The 25,567-nt window shown below is 39.0% G+C and overlaps 1 protein-coding gene across 5 annotated transcripts in view; it reads right to left on the reverse strand.

Annotated features, from left to right (window-relative positions):
* The window catches only part of LOC140728444 (juxtaposed with another zinc finger protein 1-like), a 339,002-nt gene that overhangs the window by 245,143 nt on the left and 68,292 nt on the right, over window positions 1-25,567 (reverse strand). The gene's annotated exons all lie outside the window — the stretch shown is intronic.

Consider the following 25,567-nt stretch of genomic DNA (forward strand, 5'->3'; position numbering starts at 1 on the left):
CAATGAATTGCACATATTCACTACCCACTGACTAAAGAAATTCTTACTTATCAATTAGAAATGGACATCCCTCTAGTCTGAAGCAGTGCAATCTGGTCCTAGACTCATTCACTATAGAAAACATCTTTCCCACATCCACTCTATCCAGACCTTTCAATATGCAATTGGTTTCCATATAACCATATAACCATATAACAATCACAGCACGGAAACAGGCCATTCCGGCCCTCCTAGTCCGTGCCGAACTCTTAATCTCACCTAGTCCCACCTACCCGCACTCAGCCCATAACCCTCCACTCCTTTCCTGTCCATATACCTATCCAATTTTACCTTAAATGACACAACTGAACTGGCCTCTACTACTTCTACAGGAAGCTCATTCCACACAGCTATCACTCTCTGAGTAAAGAAATACCCCCTCGTGTTTCCCTTAAACTTTTGCCCCCTAACTCTCAAATCATGTCCTCTCGTTTGAATCTCCCCTACTCTCAATGGAAACAGCCTATTCACGTCAACTCTATCTATCCCTCTCAACATTTTAAATACCTCGATCAAATCCCCCCTCAACCTTCTACGCTCCAATGAATAGAGACCTAACTTGTTCAACCTTTCTCTGTAACTTAAGTGCTGAAACCCAGGTAACATCCTAGTAAATCATCTCTGCACTCTCTCTAATTTATTGATATCTTTCCTATAATTCGGTGACCAGAACTGTACACAATATTCCAAATTTGGCCTTACCAATGCCTTGTACAATTTTAACATTACATCCCAACTTCTGTACTCAATGCTCTGATTTATAAAGGCCAGCGTTCCAAAAGCCTTCTTCACCACCCTATCTACATGAGACTCCACCTTCAGGGAACTATGGACTGTTATTCCTAGATCTCTCTGTTCCACTGCATTCCTCAATGCCCTACCATTTACCCTGTATGTTCTATTTGGATTATTCCTGCCAAAATGGAGAACCTCACACTTCTCAGCATTAAACTCCATCTGCCAACGTTCAGCCCATTCTTCTAACCGGCATAAATCTCCCTGCAAGCTTTGAAAACCCACCTCATTATCCACAACACCTCCTACCTTAGTATCATCAGCATACTTACTAATCCAATTTACCACCCCATCATCCAGATCATTTATGTATATTACAAACAACACTGGGCCCAAAACAGATCCCTGAGGCACCCCGCTAGTCACCGGCCTCCATCCTGATAAACAATTATCCACCACTACTCTCTGGCATCTCCCATCTAGCCACTGTTGAATCCATTTTATTACTCCAGCATTAATACCTAACGACTGAACCTTCTTAACTAACCTTCCATGTGGAACTTTGTCAAAGGCCTTGCTGAAGTCCATATAGACTACATCCACTGCCTTACCCTCGTCAACATTCCTCGTAACTACTTCAAAAAATTCAATAAGGTTTGTCAAACATGACCTTCCACGCACAAATCCATGCTGGCTACTCCTAATCAGATCCTGTCTATCCAGATAATTATAAATACTATCTCTAAGAATACTTTCCATTAATTTACCCACCACTGATGTCAAACTGACAGGTCTATAATTGCCAGGCTTACTTCTAGAACCCTTTTTAAACAATGGAACCACATGAGCAATACGCCAATCCTCCGGCACAATCCCCGTTTCTAATGACATCTGAAAGATCTCCGTCAGAGCTCCTGCTATCTCTACACAAACTTCCCTCAAGGTCCTGGGGAATATCCGGTCAGGACCCGGAGATTTATCCACTTTTAAATTTCTTAAAAGCGCCAGTACTTCCACCTCTTTAATTGTCATAGGTTCCATAACTTCCTTACTTATTTCCCACACCTTACACCATTCAATATCCTTCTCCTTAGTGAATACCGAAGAGAAGAAATCGTTCAAAATCTCTCCCATCTCCCTCGGCTCCACACATAGCTGACCACCCTGATTCTCTAAGGGACCAATTTTATCCCTCACTATCCTCTTGCTTTTAATATAACTGTAGAAGCCTTTCGGATTTACTTCCACCTTATTTGCCAAACCAAACTCGTAACTTCTTTTAGCTTTTCTAATCTCTTTCTTAAGTTTCCTTTTACATTCTTTATATTCCTCGAGCAATTCCTTTACTCCATGCTGCCTATATCTATTGTAGACATCCCTCTTTTTTCGAACCAAGTTTCTAATATCCCTTGAAAACCATGGCGCTTTCAAACCTTTAACCTTTCCTTTCAACCGAACAGGAACATAAAGATTCTGTACCCTCATAATTTCACCCTTAAATGACCTCCATTTCTCTATTACATCCTTCCCATAAAACAACTTGACCCAATCCACTCTCTCTAAATCCCTGCGCATCTCCTCAAAGTTAGTCTTTCTCCAATCAAAAATCTCAACTCTAGGTCCAGTCCTGTCCTTCTCCATAATTATATTGAAGCTAATGCTATTGTGATCACTGGACCCGAAGTGCTCCCCAACACATACATCTGTCAGCTGACCTATCGCATTCCCTAACAGGAGATCCAACACTGCCCCATCTCTAGTCGGTACTTCTATGTATTGTTGCAAAAAACTATCCTGCACACATTTCACAAACTCTAAACCATCGAGCCCTTTTACAGAATGAGCTTCCCAATCTATGTGTGGAAAATTAAAATCTCCCACAATCACCACCTTGTGTTTACTACAAATATCTGCTATCTCCTTACACATTTGCTCTTCCAACTCACGCTCCCCATTAGGTGGCCTATAATACACTCCTATCAGTGTTACTACACCTTTCCCATTCCTCAATTCCACCCAAATAGTCTCCCTAGAGGAGCTCTGTAATCTATCCTTCCAAAGCACCGCCATAAGATTTTCTCGGACAAGCAATGCAACACCTCCTCCTCTGGCCCCTCCTACTCTATCACACCTGAAGCAACTAAATCCAGGAATATTTAGTTGCCAATCACACCCTTCCTGCAACCATGTTTCACTAATAGCTACAACATCATAATTCCAGGTATCAATCCACACTTTAAGCTCATCCACCTTTCTTACAATGCTCCTAGCATTAAAATAGATACATTTAAGATACTTTCCACCTCCTCCTCTCTTTTCATCCCTAGCAATGCATTCAAATTTATTATCCTTTTCTTTCTTCTCCCCTACAACTTCGGGCTGAGCGCATCCCTTCTCCATCACCTGCCTTTCCTCCCTCACACACTGTCTACTTACTTGCTCTACTGGTGAACTAACCTCCTCTCTCATAGTTCCCTCAAATTGATTTCCGCCCCCCCCCCATCTTACTAGTTTAAAGTCTGCCCTGTAGCCCTAGCAAACCTCCCCGCTAGGATATTGGTCCCCCCAGGATTCAAGTGTAACCCGTCCTTCTTGAACAGGTCACGCCTGCCCCAGAAGAGGTCCCAATGATCCAGAAACTTGAATCCCTGCCCCCTGCTCCAATCCCTCAACCACGCATTCATCCTCCACCGAATTCCATTCCTACTCTCACTGTCGCGTGGCCCAGGCAGTAATCCCGAGATTACTACCTTTGCGGTCCTTCTTCTTAACTGCCTTCCTAACTCCCTATACTCTCGTTTCAGGACCTCTTCTCCTTTCCTACCTATGTCATTGGTACCTACATGTACCACAACCTCTGGCTCCTCACCCTCCCACTTCAGGATATCTTGGACGCGATCAGAAACGTCCCAGACCCTGGCACCAGGGAGGCAAACTACCATCCGGGACTCCCGATCACCTCCACAGAACCGCCTGTCTGAACCCCTGACTATCGAGTCCCCTATTACTATGGTCCTCTTTCTTCTATCCCTACCCTTCTGAGCTACAGGGCCGTCCTCTGTCACTTCCTCCAGGTAGGCTGTCCCCCCCAACAGTACTCAAACATGAGTACTTATTGTCAAGGGGTACAGCCACTGGGGTACTCTCTAGTACCTGCCCCTTCCCCTTCCTGACCGTGACCCACCTATCTGCCTCCCGTGGCCCCGGAGTGACCACCTGCCTGTAACTCCTCTCTATCACCTCCTCACTCTCCCTGACCAGGCGAAGGTCATCGAGCTGCAGCTCCAGTTCCCTAACACGGTCCCTCAGGAGCTGCAGTTCGACACACCTGGCGCAGATGTGGACGTCCGGGAGGCTCGGAGACTCCAGGACCTCCCACATCCGACACCGAGAACTACAAGCTGCCCTCACACTCATACTTCCCGAATAACTGAAAATAACAAGAACTAAAAGATAAGCCTACTGTGCCCTCTTCCGCCTAAGCCCTCTGAGCCCAAGCCCTACACTCTGCTCCCGGCTCACTCCGCTGTCCGCAAACGAAGCTGCCCGCTGCTTAAGGCTGCGTTCTTTTTATATCTCCCCTCCTTCCCAGGCCTGCTTCACGCGCCTGCGCAGTCCCGCCTCTCAGAACTCCGATCTGAGAAGCAATTTGAAAATGGCCACCGCCGCACTTCTTCTCAAAGCCTCGCTGTCCTCTTCCAAAAGAGATCTCCCACCCCATTCTTCTAAACTGCAGCAAGTACAGGCCTAGAGCCATTAATGTTAATCCTTTCATTCCCAGAATCATTCTCATGAACCTCTCCAAGGCCAGCACATCTTTTCTTAGCTAAGTCTTCTTGGATACAAAAAAGTCTTTTAAAAGCCTCTTAGATAGGTACATGGAGCTTAGAAAAATAGAGGGCTATTTGCTAGGAAAATTCTAGGGAAATTCTAGGCAATTTCTGGAGCAGGTTACATGGTCAGCACAACATTGTGGACCGAAGGGACTGTAGCGTGTTGTAGATTTCTATATCCTATAAGGGTCCTAAGCTTCTCACAGTACTCCAGATGCAGTCTGACCAATGCCTTTTTTTAAATAAATTTTTTTTATTGAATTTTCAAATGGTTACAGAAGGAAAAAAAATTATCAACCCTTCCCCCCTTAACCCCTCCCCCTAACATATCCCTGTAGAAAGAGAAAAAAAGAGAAAAAAAGAAAGAATGCCTGGATATCGGAAGATCCCCACATGCTCCATGGAGTTCATAATAGCTTTAGTATATATATTTATTTATTTCCCCAAATAACCAATAATTTTATCTTCGGAGCACCTATATATTTAATCCTATCTTTTGTAAATAAGGGCGCCAAATTTTCAGAAATATTTCATATTTATCTCTTAAATTATAAGTAATTTTTTCAAATGGAATGTAGCTAAAAGCTATATCTATTTTCATTTTCTTAATGTATGTTAAAATTCTTTTTCTTTTCATCGGTCCATTAAGCCCATTAACATTAAAACTAAAAATTCAGTAAATTAGTCATTATTTTTAACAGGGTTACTCCAGTCTATAGTAATACCTAACTTTTCAACTTTCGTAGTACCTTGGGGAATCTTCTTAAAATTCTCCGTGTTGCTATGTGTCTCCCCCCCGATTGTCCAGGCAAAGTAAGAAAGATTAAAGAAAAGTAGATTATAAAGAAAAAAATAACAAAATACTCCCCTACTAATGTTGTGAATAAAAAAAACACATTACCCCCCTCTGTTGTACGGGTCATGGCAATCGCCATGATTACACACGTGAATCCCGTAGCAATCGATCCGAAGTTCCCCCAGCTCCCCCGTAACATAAAAAAGTATATATAAGAGAAGAAAAAATAACATCACTACTCTCGATTAATATTTCTCAAATTTTTACCTTTCTCCCCCTGTATCATATAATTAAGAATATATTTAAATATTCTTCTGTCCTTAAACATCCATCAACTCCATTCACTGCCCCTGTCTTCATCTTTAATCCGTTTCACTTTTAAATCTTTGGCTGTGGTTAGCGAATATTTGGGAGTTCTTCTGCAAATTCTTCCGCATCCTGATAATCAGTAAAAGATCTTCTTTTTCCGTCATCCAAAAAAATTATCAGGGTTGCCTGATAATTATAAATATAAATTTATAATCCTTTTCCTATAAAACTTTTTTCGCTGGGTTAAATTCCTTCTTTCTCTTCAAAAGGTCATAACATATCAGGATAGAAAAGAACTGTTTTCCCTTCTATCATCAATGGCCCGTTTCTCTTTCTGGCACGTTTGGGCAGCCGCCTTCAGGATCTTTTCTTTATCTTGATATCTTAAGCATTTTATCAAGATTGATCGTGGGTTTTGATCAACTTGAGGTTTTGATCTTAAGGCTCTGTGAGCCCTTTCAATTTCAATTAATTGGGTTCCTTCTTCCATTTCCAAAATTTCCGGAATCCATTTTTGAAAAAAATTTATTGGATCCTCTCCCTCTATACCTTCTTTAAGTCCAACAATCATAATATTATTTCGTCTACTAAAATTTTCAAGTACATCCACTTTTTCCAACAACCATTTTCTTTCTGATGCCCAGGCAGAAATATTATCTTCCATTTTATTCACTCTATCAATGGTGTCTCCCGTTGTTTCTTCCAAGTTTTTAATTTTCTTGACAATTTTTGTCCTGTCTTTTCATCATTTTATCAAACATAATCTTCATATTTTTAATATCTTTATTACTTTTAATGCTTTTAATTCATGCATTATTTGCACCAAAGATTTTTTTATGTCTCCAATATCACCTCCAACCTCTTCCTGTTGCTCTTCTTTGTTTGTCTCTTCATCTTCATCTGATTTATCCAGAGAATCTGATTCCACCTCATATTCACTTTCACTTTCAGTTCTGATCATAGCTTGGATTTGTAGTTTGGGTTGCTCGTGTTTGCGCATGCGCAATTCCTGTTGCTCTTTTTTTTTTGGAAACGGTTGATGTTGCCGCAGTTTCCTGTTCTGTATCGCCGGAGGCAAAATGCACCTGAGCCCGAGGCTCTTTCATGGCGGCCAGCCTTGATTCTTTTCCAACTTGTGTTGTCTTCAAAGTAGTAGTTTTCTTCTGTTTCTGTTTAGGAGACATATCTTAAGATAATCCTGAGTTGTTCAGTAATTTTTAAAAAGTATTTACTAACTTTTCTTCACTTAAACATTATTTTTACTGGTTTTTTACAGGAGAGCTGGATTTCCACGTCTTGATCCTACGTCATCACGTGACATCCCCCCGACCAATGCCTTATAAAGCCTCAGCATTACAGCCTTGTTCTTTTATTTTAGTCCTCTCTAAATGAATGCTAACATTGCATTTACCTTCCATACCACCAACTCAGCCTACAAGATAACCTTGAGGGAATCCTGCACAAGGACGGCAAGCCCCATTTGACCTCTGATTTCTGTATTTTCTCCCTGTTTAGAAAATAATCTACACCTTTATTCCTTCTACCAAAGTACATGACCATATGCTTCCCAGCACTAATCGATCTGCTACTTCTTGGCCCAATTTGTCTCAGTCATTCTGCAGTGTCCCTGCTTCATCAACACTACTTGCCCCTTCATCATCTTTGTATCGTCCACAAATTTGGCCATAAAGCCATCAATTCCATCATCCAAATCATTCACATAAAACATGAAAAGAAGTGGTCCCAACACTCACTCCTGTGGAACACCAATATTCACTGGCAGCCAAACAGCAAGGGCCCCTTTATTCTCATTCTTTGTCTCCTGCCAGTCTGCCAATATTCTATCTTGGTAGTATCTTTCCTGTAATACCATAGGTTCTTACCTTGTTAAGCAGCCTCATGTATGGCACCTTCTTAAAGACCTTCTGAAAATCCAGGCAAGCAACATCCACTAACTCTACTTTGTTTATTTTACCTGTTATTTCCTCAAAGAATTCCATCATTTTTCAGGCAAGATTTTCCTTTGACTTCCCTTGTTAGCCATGGTTGCATCATCTTTCCTTTAGAATACTTCTTCATCTTTGGGATGCATCTATCCTGCACCTTCCAAATTGCCCCCAGAAATTTCAGCCATTGTTGTTCTGCCATCATCCTTGCTGGTGCCCTCTTCCAATCAACTTTTGCCAGCTCCTCTCTCATGCTTCTGTATTTCCCTTTGCTCCATTAATACTGATACATCAGAATTTATCTTCTCCCTCTCAAACTGCAGGGTGAACTCGACATTATGATCACAGCTTCCTAAGGGCTCCTTTACCTTAAGCTCCCTAATCAAATTTGGTTCATTGCACAACACCCAAACCAGAATTGCCTTTCCCCTAATGGGCTCAACCACAAGCTGCTCTAAAAAGGCATCTTGTAGACAATTTACAAATTCCCTATCTTGGGATACAGCGCAACCTGATTTTCTCAATCTACCTGCATATTGAAATCCCACATTGCTATCATAGCCTATCCCTTTTTACACGTCTTTTCTATCTCCTGTAATGATTTGTATCTCACAGCCTGGTTGCTATTTGGAGGCCTGTAACTCCCCTTACCATTTCTTAACTGTACTCTCAAGCACTCTACATCTTCAGATCTTATATCACCTAAGGATTTGATTTCATTTTTTTTTAAACTAACAGAGCCACCCACCCCCTCTGCCTAGCTGTCTGTCCTTTCAATAAAAGTGGATGTTAAACTCCCAATTATGATTTTCCTTCAGCCATGGCTCCATGATGCCCACAAAGTTGTACCTGTCAATCTGTATTTGTGCTACATCATCAGTCCAATATCCATCACCCTGTTCATTTTGCCCCCATGTTACACCTGAACTCATCCCACTGATTACTATTTTTCACTAGCCTGTCCATCACAGTCTCTTTACACACTACATCTACTTGTATACCAACTGCCCCATCCTCAGCTCTATCTTTCCAGTTCCCATCCCCCTGCCAAATTAGTTTAAACCCTCTCCAACAGCTGCAGCAAACCTGCCCACAAGGATATTGGTGCCCCTCAGGTTCAGTGGTAATCTATCCTTTCGTACACATCATACTTTCCCCAGAAGAGATCACAATCATCCAGAAATCTGAAATCCTGCCCTCCTCAATTTCTCAACCACACACTCATTTGCCATATCATCCTATTCTTATCCTCCTTAGCACGTGGTACAGACAGCAAACCAGAGATTACTACCCTGGATGTCCTGCTTTTTCAGCTTTCTACCCAACACCCTATTTTTTTCTCTTCTTTCTCTCTCTCCCCCTCTCTCCCTCTCCCTCTCTCCAGGATCTCCACCCATTTCCTACCTATGTTGTTGGTACCAAGATGTACTATAATTTCCAGCTGCTCACCCTCCTGCTTTACAATGTTGTGGACTCAATTCAAGACATCCCTGACCCTGGCACCAGGGAGGCAATAAATCATCCGGGTGTCTCTTTCATGTTTATGGAATCTGCCATCGGCTCCTCTAATTATGGAATCCCCTATCACTACTGCATTCCTCTTCTCCATTCTTCCCTCCTGTGCTACAGAGCCAGAAACCTACTTGCTTTATACTTGAGGCAAAGTACAGTTCCAATGCCATATTTAAGTTTGCTGATGACAACACTGTTGTGGGCCAAATCAAAGGTGGTGATGAACCAGCACTTAGGAGGGAGATTGAGAATTTGCCGAAATGGTGCCACAAAAGTAACCTCTCACTGAATGTCAGCAAAACCAAAGAGCTGATTATTGACTGCCAAAGGTCCATGAGTCAGCCCTCTTCAGGCAATCGGAGTGGAGAGAGTCAGCAACTTTAAATTCCTGCATTATCATTTCAGATAATCTGTCCTGTGTCCAGCATATAAGCACCAATACAAAAAAGGCACAGTGTCAACTCCACTTAGAAGTTTGCTCATGTTTGACATGTCATATAAAACTCTGACACACTTCTAAAGATGTGCAGTGGAAAGCATACTGACTGGTTGCATCACATCCTGGTATGGGAACACTAATGCCCTTGAACAGAAAAAACTGTTCCATCGCAAGTAAAGCCTCGACCACCACTGAGCACATCTGCAAGGAGGGCTGTCATAGGAAAGCAACTACCATCATCAAGGACCCCCACCATCCAGATCACGCTCTCTTCTTTCTGTTGCCATTAGGAAGGAGTTTTACAGAAACCCCCCAAATCCCATACCACCAGATTCAGGAGCATTATTACCCCTCAACCATTAGGCTCTGGAACCAAAGGGGTTAACTTCACTCACCCCAACACTGAACTAATTCACAACCTACGGACTTATTTTTAAGGACTCTACAACCCATGTTCTTGATAATGTTTATTTAATTCCTAATATTATTTATTTCTTTTTATATTTGCATAGTTTGTTGTCTTTTGCATGTTGGCTGTCTGTTTGTTAGAATCAGAATCAGGTTTATTATCACTGGCATGTGTCGTGAAATTTGTTAACTTAGCAGCAGCAGTTCAATGCAATACATGATATAGAATAACAATAATAATAAATAAATAAATAAATTACAGTATATGTATAATGAATAGATTAAAAATCGTGCAAAAACATAAATAATATACAGGTTTCCCCTGCTATCCGAAGGTAGAGCATTCCTATGAAATCGTTTGTAATCCGAAATGTCGTAAAGCAAAGAAGCAATTACCATTAATTTATATGGGAAAAATTTTGGAGCGTTCCCAGACCCAAAAATAACCTACCAAATCATACCAAATAACACAAAAAACCTAAAATAACACAAATATATAGTAAAAGCAGGAATGACATGATAAATATACACCCTATATAAAGTAGAAATATTGTATGTACAGTGTAGTTTCACTTATCAAAATCGGGAAGACAGCGAGCCAAAGTCGACTTGGAGAAAAAAGATCGGCACGTACACGCATGCGCAAACAACTGCCCGCACAAGGTTTCATGGTCATTGTACTCTTTCTCGGGGTAAACACACTTATAAAGTGGGCGTCTTTTTTTCGTAAAAGCAAAAATCCTCTGGTTAGCGAAAACAGGTACTAATGTAGGTCTTTCGTAACAGCAAGTTGTCGTAAAGCGAATGTTCGAAAATCAGGGGACACCTGTACATTTAAAAAGTGAGGTAGTGTCCACAGGATCAATGTTCATTTAGGAATCAAATGGCAGAGGAAAAGAAGCTGTTACTGAATCACTGAGTTTGTGCCTTCAGGCTTCTGTACCTCCTACCTGATGGTAACAGTGAGTAAAAGGCATGCCCTGGGTGCTGAAGGTTGTTAATAATGGACGCTGCATTTTTGAGACACCGCTCCCTGAAGATATCCTGGGTACTTTGTAGTCTAGTACCCAAGATGGAGCTGACTAGATTTACAACCCTCTGCAGCTTCTTTCGGTCCTGAGCAGTAGGCACCCCACCCCCACCCCCCCAACACCAGTGATGCAGCCTGTCAGAATGCTCTCCATGGTACATCTATTGAAGATTGAGTATTTTTGTTGACATACCAAATCTCTTCAAACACCTAATGAAGTCTTGACGCTGTCTTGCCTTCCTTGTAGCTACATTGATATGTTGGGACCAGGTTAGGTCCTCAGAGATACTGACACCCAGGTACTTGAAACTGCTCACTCTCCCAACTTCTGACCCCTCTATGAGGATTGGTATGTCTCCGTCAGGTATAGTTTTTCATTGACTCTTTTGTGTTTCTTTCTATTTACTATGAATGCCCACAAGAAAATTAAACTCACTGTTTAATTGGTTGTATATGGTAACGTATGTACTTTGGTAATACATTTACTTTTAACTTTGAGGTTAGAAAATGAAGTACGTTTGTACAAGGGGACAGGGTGGGGGAGGAGGGAGTAAAAAGACAAGATACCATTGACAGTATCTCTTAAACAGTAACTTTATGAATGTCAAATAAGATGGTCACCTTTTCCTTTAATGCCCCCTACTCACACACAGCTGCCTGGAAACATTTATAGACCCTCCTCTAACACTATCTTGTTCCAAACTCACACCAAAACATAGTCAAATAGTCAGCTGTGGCTATTTATATCACTGAAACCAGACCATAGAATGAATTACCACATGTTGGAAAGGAGAAATTGAATTATGTAATGCATAATGCAACAAACATCTTCAAATGTACAAGATGCACTGGTGTCTTTCCACCATTGATTAGCTAAGCCAGAAAGCAAAGATCAGATTCATACTTCTCTGTGTGAATGTCCTCCTCTAATCTTTCTGAAATTCATTACCCCTGCTTTATAAATATGGATGAACTTAATTCAAAACTTCAAAAGCTTATAAAGTTTTTTGAAATGAGTCCTGCATATTTATTAATTTAAGCAGTAGATCTACACCAATAAAAATAACTTAAACATTTCAGTAACAAGACAGATTAGGGAATCTCCCAACATATAAAAATGTAAAATTCTTCATATGGCCAACTTCTGTAATTTTTAGTTTAGAGAATAGGACTGATCAAAACCCAGACTTCACTTGCCAGATGCAATTCCATCATAAGTGTTCTAGGTGGGAATGAAGTTCAATAGCACTGGATATATTACTTCTTGTGTGAAAAAGATAGCACATAATTATTATTCATTTTACCCTTCATTTGCAGTTTTTGGGAGTCAGGAGAATTGAATGATATTGTTGAAATCTACAATGATAATAGGATTACAGGATGGTAATTGCAGAATCACCTTAAAGCTAATAATTCAATCTAATTAAAAGGACAGACCTGCTATTGAACTCAGTTACAAATCACAAGAAGGATTTATAGTGAAAAATACACTTAGCAATTAGACTACATAATTATAGGCTTAAGTACAGAACAGAGATCAAAGCACTTATCATGAGCAATAAAATTCATATAGTTTTAAAGATTCAAAAGCTTTAGCTTGCGCTTTATTGCACCAGCCATTTGCTGTATACTCATGACAACTGCAAACATGTTTTCCCTGAGGAAGACAAGATTTGAAAATGCAACAGCTGCTCTTTTGGAAATCTGCTGCTAAGGACACAAATTGCTACAACATCTAGATCAAATATAATAATATTTGGATTCATTAAGTAATACTATCAATAAACCTTAAAACATAAATTAATGATCTCCCAAGGATGGACAAAGACCAATTAAAGTGCATCAGAGCAATATAATTATTGTTATTTTAATCATTAAAATGGATTCATACTGTACAATTAAAAATTCAGACATTAGATGTTTTTGATAGCTTGTCTGCATCTTTGTATTTATCATTTTTAACTGCAGTGGTTAGGAAAGTAATGAACTGGCTGCAGCTGTTAATGATTTCTCTTTGGGACATTGCCTGTTTGTAATTACATTTTGTCACCTACAGAGGGTGGTAATCCTTATTAAAGGTCATAGGAGTGATACAGAGATATCTCACAGCAGCCATTATTATACTACAAATTACTGGGAGCAGCAATATAGAAGCTGTCAGACAAGCTTAGTGAGAAATTGTTTGAGGAAATGAACCATTCAGCAATTCATCACAATATAATCTACTGATTCTGAATTGAAACCACAAAACAACATTAATATTCTAACCCATTGATGTTACCTTTGTTTATAGTTTTAGCTGATAAAGGACACTTAAATAACTGCTGTAGCAGGTTGCATAAAATAAGACAAATATATTCTCTATGAAACAAGAATGATACTGAAAATGTTTAATAACTCTACAGTATGAGACATCAATAAAAATTAATTTTACTTATGCAGAAAGCACATTTAAACAGGGCCCTGTTATTGAATGCCTCCACAGGTAGTTCAGTTCTACTCAATTTAATAAATCATCATGGAATTTAAGAATAAAACTAAAAGATAAAATTTCCACTATGCTTTGTCTACAACAAAAGCTTTTGATTATAGTATTGTAAAGAGTTTATTTCACACTGTATTCTTTGTAAGAGCCACCAGCTACAAAAAGAAAATTACTGGAAGAACTCTGTAGGTCAAGCAGCATGTGTGAATGTAAAGTGATAATTGATTTTTTACCTCAAGATTCTGCATCAGTACTGAGGGTTTGAGGGAAATGGACAGTATAAAGAAGTGAGGAAGTTTTGAGACAGAGACTAGTAAGTAATAAATGGAATCAGGTGAAATGGGGTTGATGGCAAATGGAGCCAGGTGGAGGAGGGAAAGGGGGAAGTTTTAAGACAGGGCCTAATAGATATTAGGTAGGACCAGATATAGGGGAAAAAAAAGGATAGATGAAGCCAGTTGTTAGGGGCAGGGAAAGGGAAGGTAGAGACAGAGGTTAGTTGGTGACATGGAATCAGATAAGGGAAGGATGATGGGCAGATGAAATGAGACGGTGAATGGTGATAGGAAAGGTAGGCCAAGGAAGATTCAATCCAGATGGATAGACAGAAGGCGAAATACAGATGGAACAAGGTCTACACTTGGTCTCACCAATATACTTAAGTCTATATTTGGTCTCACCAATGTAGAGGAGGCCACATTAAGAGCACCAACATCCAATAAATTGAGTTTTGAAGGTGCATGTGAATCTCTGCTTCGCCTGGAAGAAGTGAATAAGTCTCTGGTAATGGTGGTTGTGCAAGGACAAATGTTGCAGAGACATCTAGGGAATTAAGGGAATGTGACTGAGAGCCACATCAAGTATGGTAGGGGGGAGGCCATGTTTCTTGATAAAGGAGGACATCTCAGAAGTTTTAGAATTGAAAGTATCATTTTGAGAACAAATGTAGTGGAGACAAAGAAACTGAGAGAAAGGAATGGTATCCTCACAAAGACAAGGTGGGAGGATGTGTGGTTGATGTAGCTGTGGCAGTTGTTAGATTTAGAGAGGATATCAGTTGATAATAGAGATGGAGACAAGAGATCTAGGAAAGGTAAAGAAGTGATGGCTGGAAGATGGTAGGAAAAGTGATAAAATCGATGTCCTTTTAAGCCACAGCACCCAGTAATCCCAATTTAACCCTAACCTAATCACAGAAAAATTTACTACGACCAATTAACCTACCCAGTAAGTATGTCTTTGGAGGTGTCTTCATGAACTGCAGATCCTAATTCACTAAATTACTACCTTTTCAGAGCAGAACAAATAATAGTATCAAAAACTTAAATAATGTAAGACCAATAATGGCATGTCTCTAGTAAGAGAATTTTTTTACATTATGTTTTTCAAGATGCATTTTATAAAGCTATAAACAATGATACTTAAGTGTATAACATTAATACATTTTGTGAAAGTATTTTTAAATTATGTTAAGTGTTAGGGACTTCCAGCGAGAGGCTGCTCTCCTACTAGTTTTAGTGGAACTTATGAACATAAAAGAGCCTATCTTCAGAGATGAAGTCTGAGTTCACTGAATGCAACATGAAACTGACATGCAATCAGCACCTCTCTTTAGTAACTGGTTAGTCTTTAGAAATTAACCCAGCCTATAGAAAAATCTTATGACAAGAAAACTGTACCTGAATAACAGCTTCTTTTCAACTATCTGATTATTGCTGCAACACAAGAACAAATGCAATAATTAGAAGCACCAACCTAGCACTTTAAAAATGTTTCAAATCCATCTGGAACATAGCTGATCTTGTACCTCATCCATTTTCCAGTATTGCCTCTATTTCCCTTGTCTCACTTAATATCCTGAAATCTATTGACTTCTGTTTTGAATGAACTCAATAACAGATCCTCTATAATCCTTTTAGGTAGAGATTTAAAAAGATCTACCAGTTTTCCCCCCAACTCAGTTCTAAATGATCCACACCTCATTCTGAAGTAGTGACCCCTGGAACTTAACAACCATACTCCCTGCATCAACACTATCAAGCTTACATGAAATTTTAAACACAGGAGATTCTGCAGATGTTGGAAATCCAGAGCAACAAATACAAATGCTGGGGGAACTCAGTAGGTCAGGCAGCATCTATGAAAATAAACAATCAGTCAAAATTTCAGTCCAATCCCCTTCATCAGGACTGGAAAGGAAGGGGGAAGGAAGGTGCTAGAGTAAAAAGGTGGGGTGGAGGGGAAGGAGGACAAGCTAGAAGGTGATAGGTTAAATCAGGCAGGTGGGAAAGGTAAAGGACTGGAGAAGAAAGAATATAATACGAGAGGAGAGTGGACCAAGGGAGAAAGGGAAGAAATACAGGCATAAGGGGAGGTGATTAGCAGGAGAGGGGATAAGATGAGGGGCCAGAGTGGAGAATAGAAGAGGGAGGGGCAGGGAAAAGAAAATAGAGAGAAAAACAGAAAAAATTACCAGGAAGAAATCAGTGTCCATGTCAGTGTTTACGCGTTCATGACACTCCCTTGAAGGAATACAAACGTTGCTCCTCCACCCTCATTGCGGCAAAAGAGAAGGCTATGGACCAACATGTCAGAACGGGAATGGCAATAGGAATTAAAATATTAGCCACTGGGTTATTTTGTTCTTGGCGGTTGGAGTGAAGGTGCTTGACAAAGCGGTCCCCCAGTTTATGTCAGGTGTCACCCATGTAGTGGAGGCCACATCAGGAGCAGCAGATACAAAAGCCAACCCCAAGCAGTTTCGCAGATGAAGTGTTGCCTCACCTGGAAGGGCTGTTTGGGGCCCTGAATGGAGGTGAAGAAGGAGGTGAATGAGCATGTATAGCACTTCTGCTGCTTGCAGGGATACGTGCCAGGAGGGAGATTAGTGGGGAGGAATGATTAGACAAGGGAATCAGAGGGGGATCACTCCCTACAGAAAGCAGACAGTGGGCTAAATGAAATTTGTAAGTTTCAATGAGATTACCTCTCATTCTGATAGTCTAGAGAATGCATGCCAAGTCTCTCCATGTGCAGGTAATAGGAACCAAAACAGAAAATGCTATTAACGCATGTCAAGCAGCATCTGTGGAAAGAGCAAGTTAAGGCCCGAGCTCCTTCACCAGAACTAGAAAAGATTTTAAATCACGTTTTTTTTTTAATGTATTTTTCTCAGTTTGGATGAAGGGTCCCCAACTCTGTTTTACTTTCTACAGGTGCTAACTGGCCTACTAGGTGTTCACCACATTTTCTGTCTTTTTTTAAAGATTTTTAAAGGATTTTTTTTTCTTTTTGATTTTCATCCCGGGAAATAATGTTTTTAGTTTCCACTGCACAAGCTCTAAGGTAAGTGATTCTTTGTTTTTAGTGATTAGGAGACCAACACAGTATATATTACAAATATCACTCCCAGATATTGCATCCTTTAAAAGCATGAGAAATAGAAGCAGGAACAGGCCACTTTCCCCCTCCAACATTCAATCAGTTTGTAACTGATCTTCACCCCTGCACTAATTCCTCATCCCATGATACTTTTAATTTCCAAAAATCCATTAGTCTCTGTATTAAATGTACTGAGCAATGGCTTTTTCACAGCACCCTTTGACAGAGAATTCTAAGGACTCACTACCTTCTGGATTAAGACATTTACTCTCATCTCACCAATCCTTTATTTGAAACTTATGATCCCTAACTTAAGAAAAACACCATCCTATATGCAATTTGACTTACTTCTTAAAAATCTACTCTGTAATAAAAATATTTGATTTACCTTCACAAGTCAAATTCATTCTGACATCTGCTGTCATATCCAACATATTTCAAACAAAATTTATGCAATCGGAAGTCATTTCTCAAAAGAATATAGTCCAACATCTCTCGATTCATAGAAGTCACATTACCAAAGTGTTGCATGACAGTATGTTAAAATCATTATCACACAGAACAGTTGAAAGGATGTTTCATTACAAGTTCATTTTGAAGTAGCAGTCAAAGACAGATTTTTCTGAATGAAAAGCTAATTTACATGAATATAGTTTATATTGAGAATGACAATTTTATCAAAAAGTTAAAAAGGTTAAGCACTTTCAATATTAAAAGTACAATTCAAGGTTGCACAACATTAACCTAAATGTGAAAACAGTTGCATCCCTATTTATAACACCGTTTACAAAACTTAACATCTCAAAAATTATGTTAATGTGCCAATCATTATCTAGGCAATGACCTAAACTTTGGAATCAAACAAGAACTCTATCTTTTGAATTGTTGTTTGTCAAACCTTTATGGTTATGTAAATGAATGGGAAAAAGTCATTAAAATCAATTAAGTACAAAATGGTAAAACTGTGTGTCACTGCTTACCATAACAGAGTAACCAAATAATTTTCCAAGGCACCACAACTTTAAGCTAGTCACCTAATGTAAATTAATTGCACTGTGCAAATATAGAAAATAAAAATAAATTAGGAATAAATTTGGTTACTCTTTAATTACAACACTATCAGTCAAATACGGGCAATCTGCATACTTGTTTTTACTTTTTCAAAGCTGGAAAGCACATCATTATTTGAAGTTTACAGAAAAATTGTAGGATACGCCAGGTCATACATCTGAAAAATTTGACTGCAGAAAAATATCAGAAGTTGCAAGTTCTGTTTAGTGTTTCAAAATGCAAACAGAATTATTCAGTAACAATTCCAGTACTTTCCAGGATCTGTTAAACTTTATTTCATTAGTCGCTATTGACATTGTGCAGCTACAGGACTTAGGAAGACCATATTTTATTAGCCATTTGAACTAAAAAGGAGGTCAAGCCATCAAGGCCAAAGCAGAAAAATTGCAGACATAGTTGGCAATGCTTTTGTGACAAATATAGAAAGAAACCTCTCAACACAAAGGGATTCAAAGGCAATATGTATTTTAAATATTTATATAAACCAAAAAGTAAAAGCCAAATTTACAAGTCTATTACAACAATGATACATTATTGTAAAAGTCAAACTTATTTTATTAACAAATTTTAAAACATTTGAAAAAATCTGTTCTAACACATCCTATTAAGGAACTATAATTGATTTTATTGCAAATCTGCATGACCTTGAAGACTATTAAGGAAGCACAAGGCTGTAAAGCAATCACCATGTTGCCATGCCAGTCAACCACACATTTTTGCAGGTGCTCTGCAGAACTGGTTTTAAAAAACAGAGATTATAAGAACTGACTAAAGACTATTTACATAGTTCACTAGTTGTATTTTTGATGTTGTGTTTCAGTAATCTTGGATCCTTATGACCACGGTGTTTGTAATTATGAAATTCATATTTTAAGAAAGTCTGTACGAGGAATTATTTGCTATTACAAGTACAAGTATCTCACACATACTTGAAAGGAGGAATAAATGCTCCACAATTTCCCCTCTTCAAAGGATGTATCAACATTTGGTCCCTTTGGATAAGTTCATGTACTTCAGACTTGTAATTTTCCAATGGGAGAGGACACTTCCTGCCAGATGAAGCTGATGAAATCTGCAGTTACACAGAGCATGGTGTGTGGTCATGTTTCAGGACAGGCTCCTATACCCATTGAGTCCAACATAATTTCAGTATATGAGAGGAAGCATTTGAGAGTCAAGGAGCACTAACAAGTAGTTAATCCAAAGCACAGTGCATTTACTGCCCTCCATACTTGTGTAGTTAGCATATACAAAAATTTAAAAATTTGGCACAATAAGAAGCTTCTCTAAAGGCATTTCCCTAGGCTTTATTTCCTTATTTATAATTAGTTGAGTGCAATTACTTAATTAATTAACTCACTATTTCCATGCAATTCACACAAATGGCCACTGTCAAATCTGGCACTTTAACACTATGGAAATCAACGAATATCAATTGCTTTCCAGAAATGTTTCGAACAGTGGCAAAATTCCAATTAGCCCTTCTGTTCTAAAAAGAAATTATTCCAGATTTCCAAGAATACATTTTCAAAATCCATGTTTTACTTCACAGACACAATACAATGCAAGGAACTGAGAATTTTTACCAATTTCCTCTCTTTTTTTAAAATTGGAAACCAAATGGATAAATTCTTGCAGCTGGAGATAAAGTGAGAGTTGTATTCTATTACATCAAATAATACCTAATTAATGATTCCCAAAATTTATTTGATAGAGTAATTAAAATCAATTCAGTCCACTCTACCTTAGAGCTAATACTAAAGTGTTAAATAGAGTACATTATTAAAATGTTGTTTCAAAGTTATTTCAGTTTTTTCCCCCATGGTTTTTTTTCATATAAAACAGTCTTTTTTTTCCCAGACAAGTGGTAAAACTACAATATAACAATGGTGACAATTAGAACTGAAGTTTTTAAAAGCCTAAGAGGAGATATTTTCATAGTTTGAACTTAACAGCATTCAAAGCTTAACATCAATGAGGTCTCAAAGGGTATAGTTTCCTTGGAATTTCAGAACATTTAATTTTTACCTTCTGTAACACAGAAGCAAGTAACAAACACAACTTTTTGTTTGGGAGGACAGAATGCAATGGGAGCTGGCAGTAATAACTGATATAGCTGAAACTGCCACTGTAGAATCACACCATTAACTGCCATATAAGCACAGCTACCATGATGAGATCACACAACTCAGATCACATTGTAATCTTGATATGTTAATTTCATCCATCCATTCCCCCAAATTTGGCGAGGCAATCGGTTGGATTGAAGAGAATGATGGGGGGGGGGGGGGGGGGGGGAGGAATATTTGCAGAGAGTACAGGAAGTCACTACCAAGAAGGGTGATCAAGGTGGATACCCTTTTTATTTTTACTTGGATTGGCTGGAACCCACATGTTCATATCCTTCAATGTCTGTGAAGTTCCCTCCAACTGTATAAAAGCTTTTATTCCTTCTCTAACATCTTGCATAAAGTTGAATTCAATTGAATTGACTTTATTACTTACATCCTTCACATACATTAATAAAAATCTTTACATAGAACATAGAATAGTACAGCACATTACAGGCCCTTTGGCCCACAATGTTGTGCCAACCCTCAAACCCTGCCTCCCATATAATCCCCCACCTTAAATTCCTCCATATACCTGTCTAGTAATCTCTTAAATTTCACTAGTGTATCTGCCTCCACCACTGACTCGGGCAGTGCATTTCACGCGCCAACCACTCTCTGAGTGAAAAACCTTCCTCTAATAACCCCCTTGAACTTCCCCCCCCCCTTTACGTTATATCTCCATCTAAATGTCCAATGTGCAATTTACGCTATTTATTACAAATTACTATGTACAACAGGACAGACAATATAGTATAGAATTACAATTGTATCAGTGTGAATCAATCAGCCTGATGGCCTGGTGGAAGAAGCTGTGCTGAAGCCTGCTGGCCCTGTCTTTAATGCTGTGATACCATTTCCTGGATGGTAGCAGCTGAAACGCTTTATGGTGGGGTGACTTGGGTCCCCAATGATCCTTTGGGCCCTTTTTACACACCTATCTCTGTAAATGTCTTGAATAGTTGTAAATTCGCATCTACAGATACACTGGGCTGTCCGCACCACTCTGCAGAGTCCTGTGATCGAGGGAAGTACAGTTCCCATACCAGTCAATGAAGCAGTCAGTGAGGATGCTCTTAATTATGCCCCTGTAGAAAGTCCTTAGGAGTTGGGGACTCATGCCAAACTTCTTCAACCATCTGAGGTGAAAGAGGTGCTGTGTGCTTTTTTCAACCACACAGCCGGTATATAGAGACTACGTGAAATCCTTAAACTTAATCCCATGTGGAACATCTTTGGCTGCCAAGGCTTTTTTCTTCATTCCCCTGTTTTAGGCCTGTGATCCTTCATCAAAACAGATTTTTAAACACACTTATTTCACTTTATTCTATTGTTTTTTTTATAAAAAGCTTCAGATGATCCTCTTAATCAAAGTGATGGAAGCTGAAGCAACACTGCTATTAAGTGGTACTTACCAATAAAATGCCTACTGATGCCCAATTTGGGTTTCACCAGAACAGCTGAGCTCCAGACCTTAACAAAGCCTTTGCAACAAAAGGCTGAATTCTGAAGGCATAACGCTCTAGTAAGTTTGAAGTCAGTGGGTATCAAAGGAAAAAAAAACTTTCCAATGGCCAGACTTTCACCTTATACAATGTTAAATGGGGTGGTTTGTTCGGACTTCAGACATTGCCCTGCTACTCCAACAGCACCTCCCAAACCAGTGACATCCACCATCGCAAGACACTATCAATGGCAGTACATCCACGGAAATGCTGTCTCCCTGTGGGTTCTCCTCCTGGGTGTGCTGAAAAAGTTGCACAAGTTTAGACTATGTTTCAGTAGCCTGAAAAGGTCTCTTAACACATGACAAGTTACAGAAAAATCTGGGCCAGATTTTAATGAAATTTTCTTTGTTTTAAATAGTTGGAAAAAAACAAGGAGTCTTAGCCTTCATACCATAAGTGTGGTGACAATTACTTCATTTACTCTAGTTGTGTTTAGAACCTGGAACACACTGCTCAATTTCAGTGGAAACATCATCTAAACTGCAGCTATTCAAAGCACAGGCTCATCCCCCATCTTCAACGGTAATTAGGGATGGACGATAAATTCTGGATGTGCTGCTGACACTCATTTGTTGGAAATAATTTTAAAATTCCAATACAGTTTGTAAGTCTTTCATCATGTGTTTAACTGTCTCCTTCTTTGACTCTGTGATAATCCAAGTCTAATTGGAGTGCCAGTGAGAAGTCTTAAAACTTTTAACAAGAGGTGGTGCATGAATACACGTCGTTACACATGAAGCCTTGATCCAATATCATTAAACAGTGAAACATGGCAACATTCTTGGGGAACAAAAATTCAGCAAGTCTGGTAGCATCTGCGGAAAGAGAAAGTCAATGTTTGAGGTCTGTGACCGTTTTTCAGAACTGATTCTTTAAACACCTATTTTGCTTCTTTCTGTTGTCACCTCAAAGCATTACGTACAACCTTCATCCCTACTTACCTTTAGCCAAGATTACTTTTGCCATGAAACAGTCTGTGGAATTTGAATGTTCCATGTAACACTGGTTTGCCTGACTTTTCCTCATGTTACATGGGAATAAACCATAATGTGATAAAGGCAGGATAATGAAAATCAATTAGTAAAACTTCAAATGACCCAAGGTGACTTTTGAAACATTTCAGGATTTTGGCAAAAGTCACACAATGTAAACCAACAAAAACTGTTTGGAAGTCCTTAACTGTGATCACAGTAAATGATTTTCTGATTGCTATTGCTGACTGAACTAATTCAAGGTCACATTAGGGAACTATTAAACTACCATCAATCCCTCAACAGAGTGAAAAACAAGAGAGACTGATCATAACTTGTGGACTTCGTCATGAAGAAAAAAAAACATTGTGCCACAGATATAAATTCAATATAATATTTTTTCCATCAACTGAAAGTCTAATCAAAATATGTGGTTATTTTATTCATAATGATCCTGATTTGCCAATAAAAATTATTCTCACTGATTTTAAAAAAAAGTAATTTGCAGGATGTTAACAATGCTGACAAGGCCACCATTGCTAATTACTCAAGAGGATCACCCTGTTTTGAATTACTACATTCATTTTAATGAATACACTCCACAATGTCATTGGGCAGGGAATTCTAGGATTTAAGTTCAGTGTCAATGAAAAGGGAACTCATGTCTTTTACCTTTCATGCAGTGAATTTTAAGGAGTTAAGAGGTGCTGTTGAGAAGACTTTAATATTCCATGGAGCATAATGTAGATGTACATTTGAGCTTCAATGCACAGGTAGGGTGCTTATCAAGCGAGATACTTTTTTCTGTAGAGCTTCTTGTGCTTTATTGGAACAGCCCAGATGTGAAGATTATTCAATTACAGCCCTGATGTGCCTTGTAGATGCTCTGAGGAGCCAAAAAGTGTTATTTGGTGAAGGATACCTCATTCATGATGTTTTCTCTCTTAGACACAGTAGTTAAGCAGTTGGTTCAATTGTGTTTCTAATCAAAGGCAACTCTCAAAATGTTGGTGTTGAAAGTCAAGGGATTATGGTTAGACTCCCTTTTTGCAAGAAATGGTTATTGCCTAGCACTTACAATGGTTAGGTTACACTTGCCACATAACCATGTTTGGTTGTTACGAGATCTTGCTTTCAATCTGTGAATAAAATCAAAGTTTATTCCTGCTTCTAACCTTATGAGAGAGATAAGGCCATTGATAAAGCTAGGATTCTACCCAGGGGAACTGTACAACAGAATCTTGTGGTTGAAATGAGACCTACTTACTCTGTAATAGATGGGATTCCAGACAGCAGAGATTTCCTCCTTAATTTCCATTGAAACAATAATATCATTTGGAAGGAAAGGTAAACATCTGTTACTAAAACAGTAGTACTTTAATTCTTAGTATCAATTTCTTGTCAGATTAATATATTTTTATCAAGACATAAACTAAAACAAATATCTGAAGGTTATCTCAGGAAGTAAAAACTGAACTCCACTTGCTATATTGGAAGCAGAATATTGTAGACAACTTTCACTCAGCTCCATCTGCTGGCAACACATAGGTTTAGTCCTAAAAACCAAACAGCTTCACAAGGCAGTCCAACCATAATTCCTATTAGCAATATTGCAGAAAACTTTTATAACAAAATATCACAAGAGAAATCAGATCTGTGATTCATTTAGGAGTATGCTGCTGTGCAAGACAAAGTCAATACCAACAGGGAATAACTTGGGCTTTCCAGTAAATAAATATTTATGTTTTTAGCTGCTGTAATACAATTATCAACAAGTGGACACATTAATGCTTTAGCAGAAAAGTTTTTACTAAAAAAAGGCTACATAGTACAACAACAATGCCATACAAGCTGATTTAATAACATCATAACTAGGTACATAACTAGTACCACTGCTACTTGTGTTATTGAATCAGCTAGTATGGCATTGTTATAATATGTGAAAATCTTTCAGCTAAAGAAAGAAAATTAACTGATAGAAACACTTATGGGTGACATGATAGTATAGTAATTAGTGCAACACTTTTCAGCATCCTGACTGAGAGATCAGGATTTGGTTCCTGCTGCTGTCTGTAAAGTGTTTATACGTTCTCCCTGTGACCACATGGGTTTCCTCCAAGTGCTCCAGTTTCCTCCCACACACTAAAGATGTATGGTTAGGGTTAGTGAGTTGTGGGCATGCTGTGTTGGCTCTGGAGGCATGGTGACATTTGCAGGCTACCGAGCATAATCTTCACTGATTTGATCTGATCCAGAAACCACGTTTAACTGCAGCTTCAATGTACAAAGTTCAAAGTAAATTTATTATCAAAGAACATACATGGCACTATATGCAACCCTGAAATTCATTTTCTTGCAGGCATACTTAATAGAATAATAACCATAATAGAATCAATGGAAGACTGCACCAACTTGGGCGTTCAACCAGTGTGTAAAAGACAACAAACTGCAAATACAAAGAAAAATAAATAAATAAACAATAAATAGCTAGAACATGAGATGAAGAGTCTTTGAAGGCGACTCCATTGGTTGTGAAAACATTTCAATGACATGGCGAGTGAAGTTATCCCTGCTGGTTCAAGAGCCTGTGGCTCCTGCACCTTCTTTCTGATGCAGCAGTGAGAAGAGAGCATGTCCTGAGTAGTGAGGGGTCCCTGATGATGGATGCTGCTTTCCGGAGACAACGTTGTGTGTAGATCTGCTCAATAGTGGGGAGGGCTTTATCCATGATGGACTGGGCTGTATCCACTACTTTTTGTAGGATTTTCCATTCATGGGCATTGGTGTTTCCATACCAGGCTATGATGCAGCCACTCAGAGTTTTAGATATCATGCCAAATCTTCACAAACCCCAAAAGGAGAGGCGCTGATGATGCTTTCTTCATAATTGCACAAGTGATGGGCCCAGGACAAGTCCTCTGAAATAATGACACCGAGTTGCTGACCCTCTGCACCTCAGATCCTCTGATGAAGACTAACTCATCAACCTCTAG

This window comes from Hemitrygon akajei, chromosome 5 (assembly GCF_048418815.1).
Source record: "Hemitrygon akajei chromosome 5, sHemAka1.3, whole genome shotgun sequence".
NCBI lineage: Eukaryota > Metazoa > Chordata > Chondrichthyes > Myliobatiformes > Dasyatidae > Hemitrygon > Hemitrygon akajei.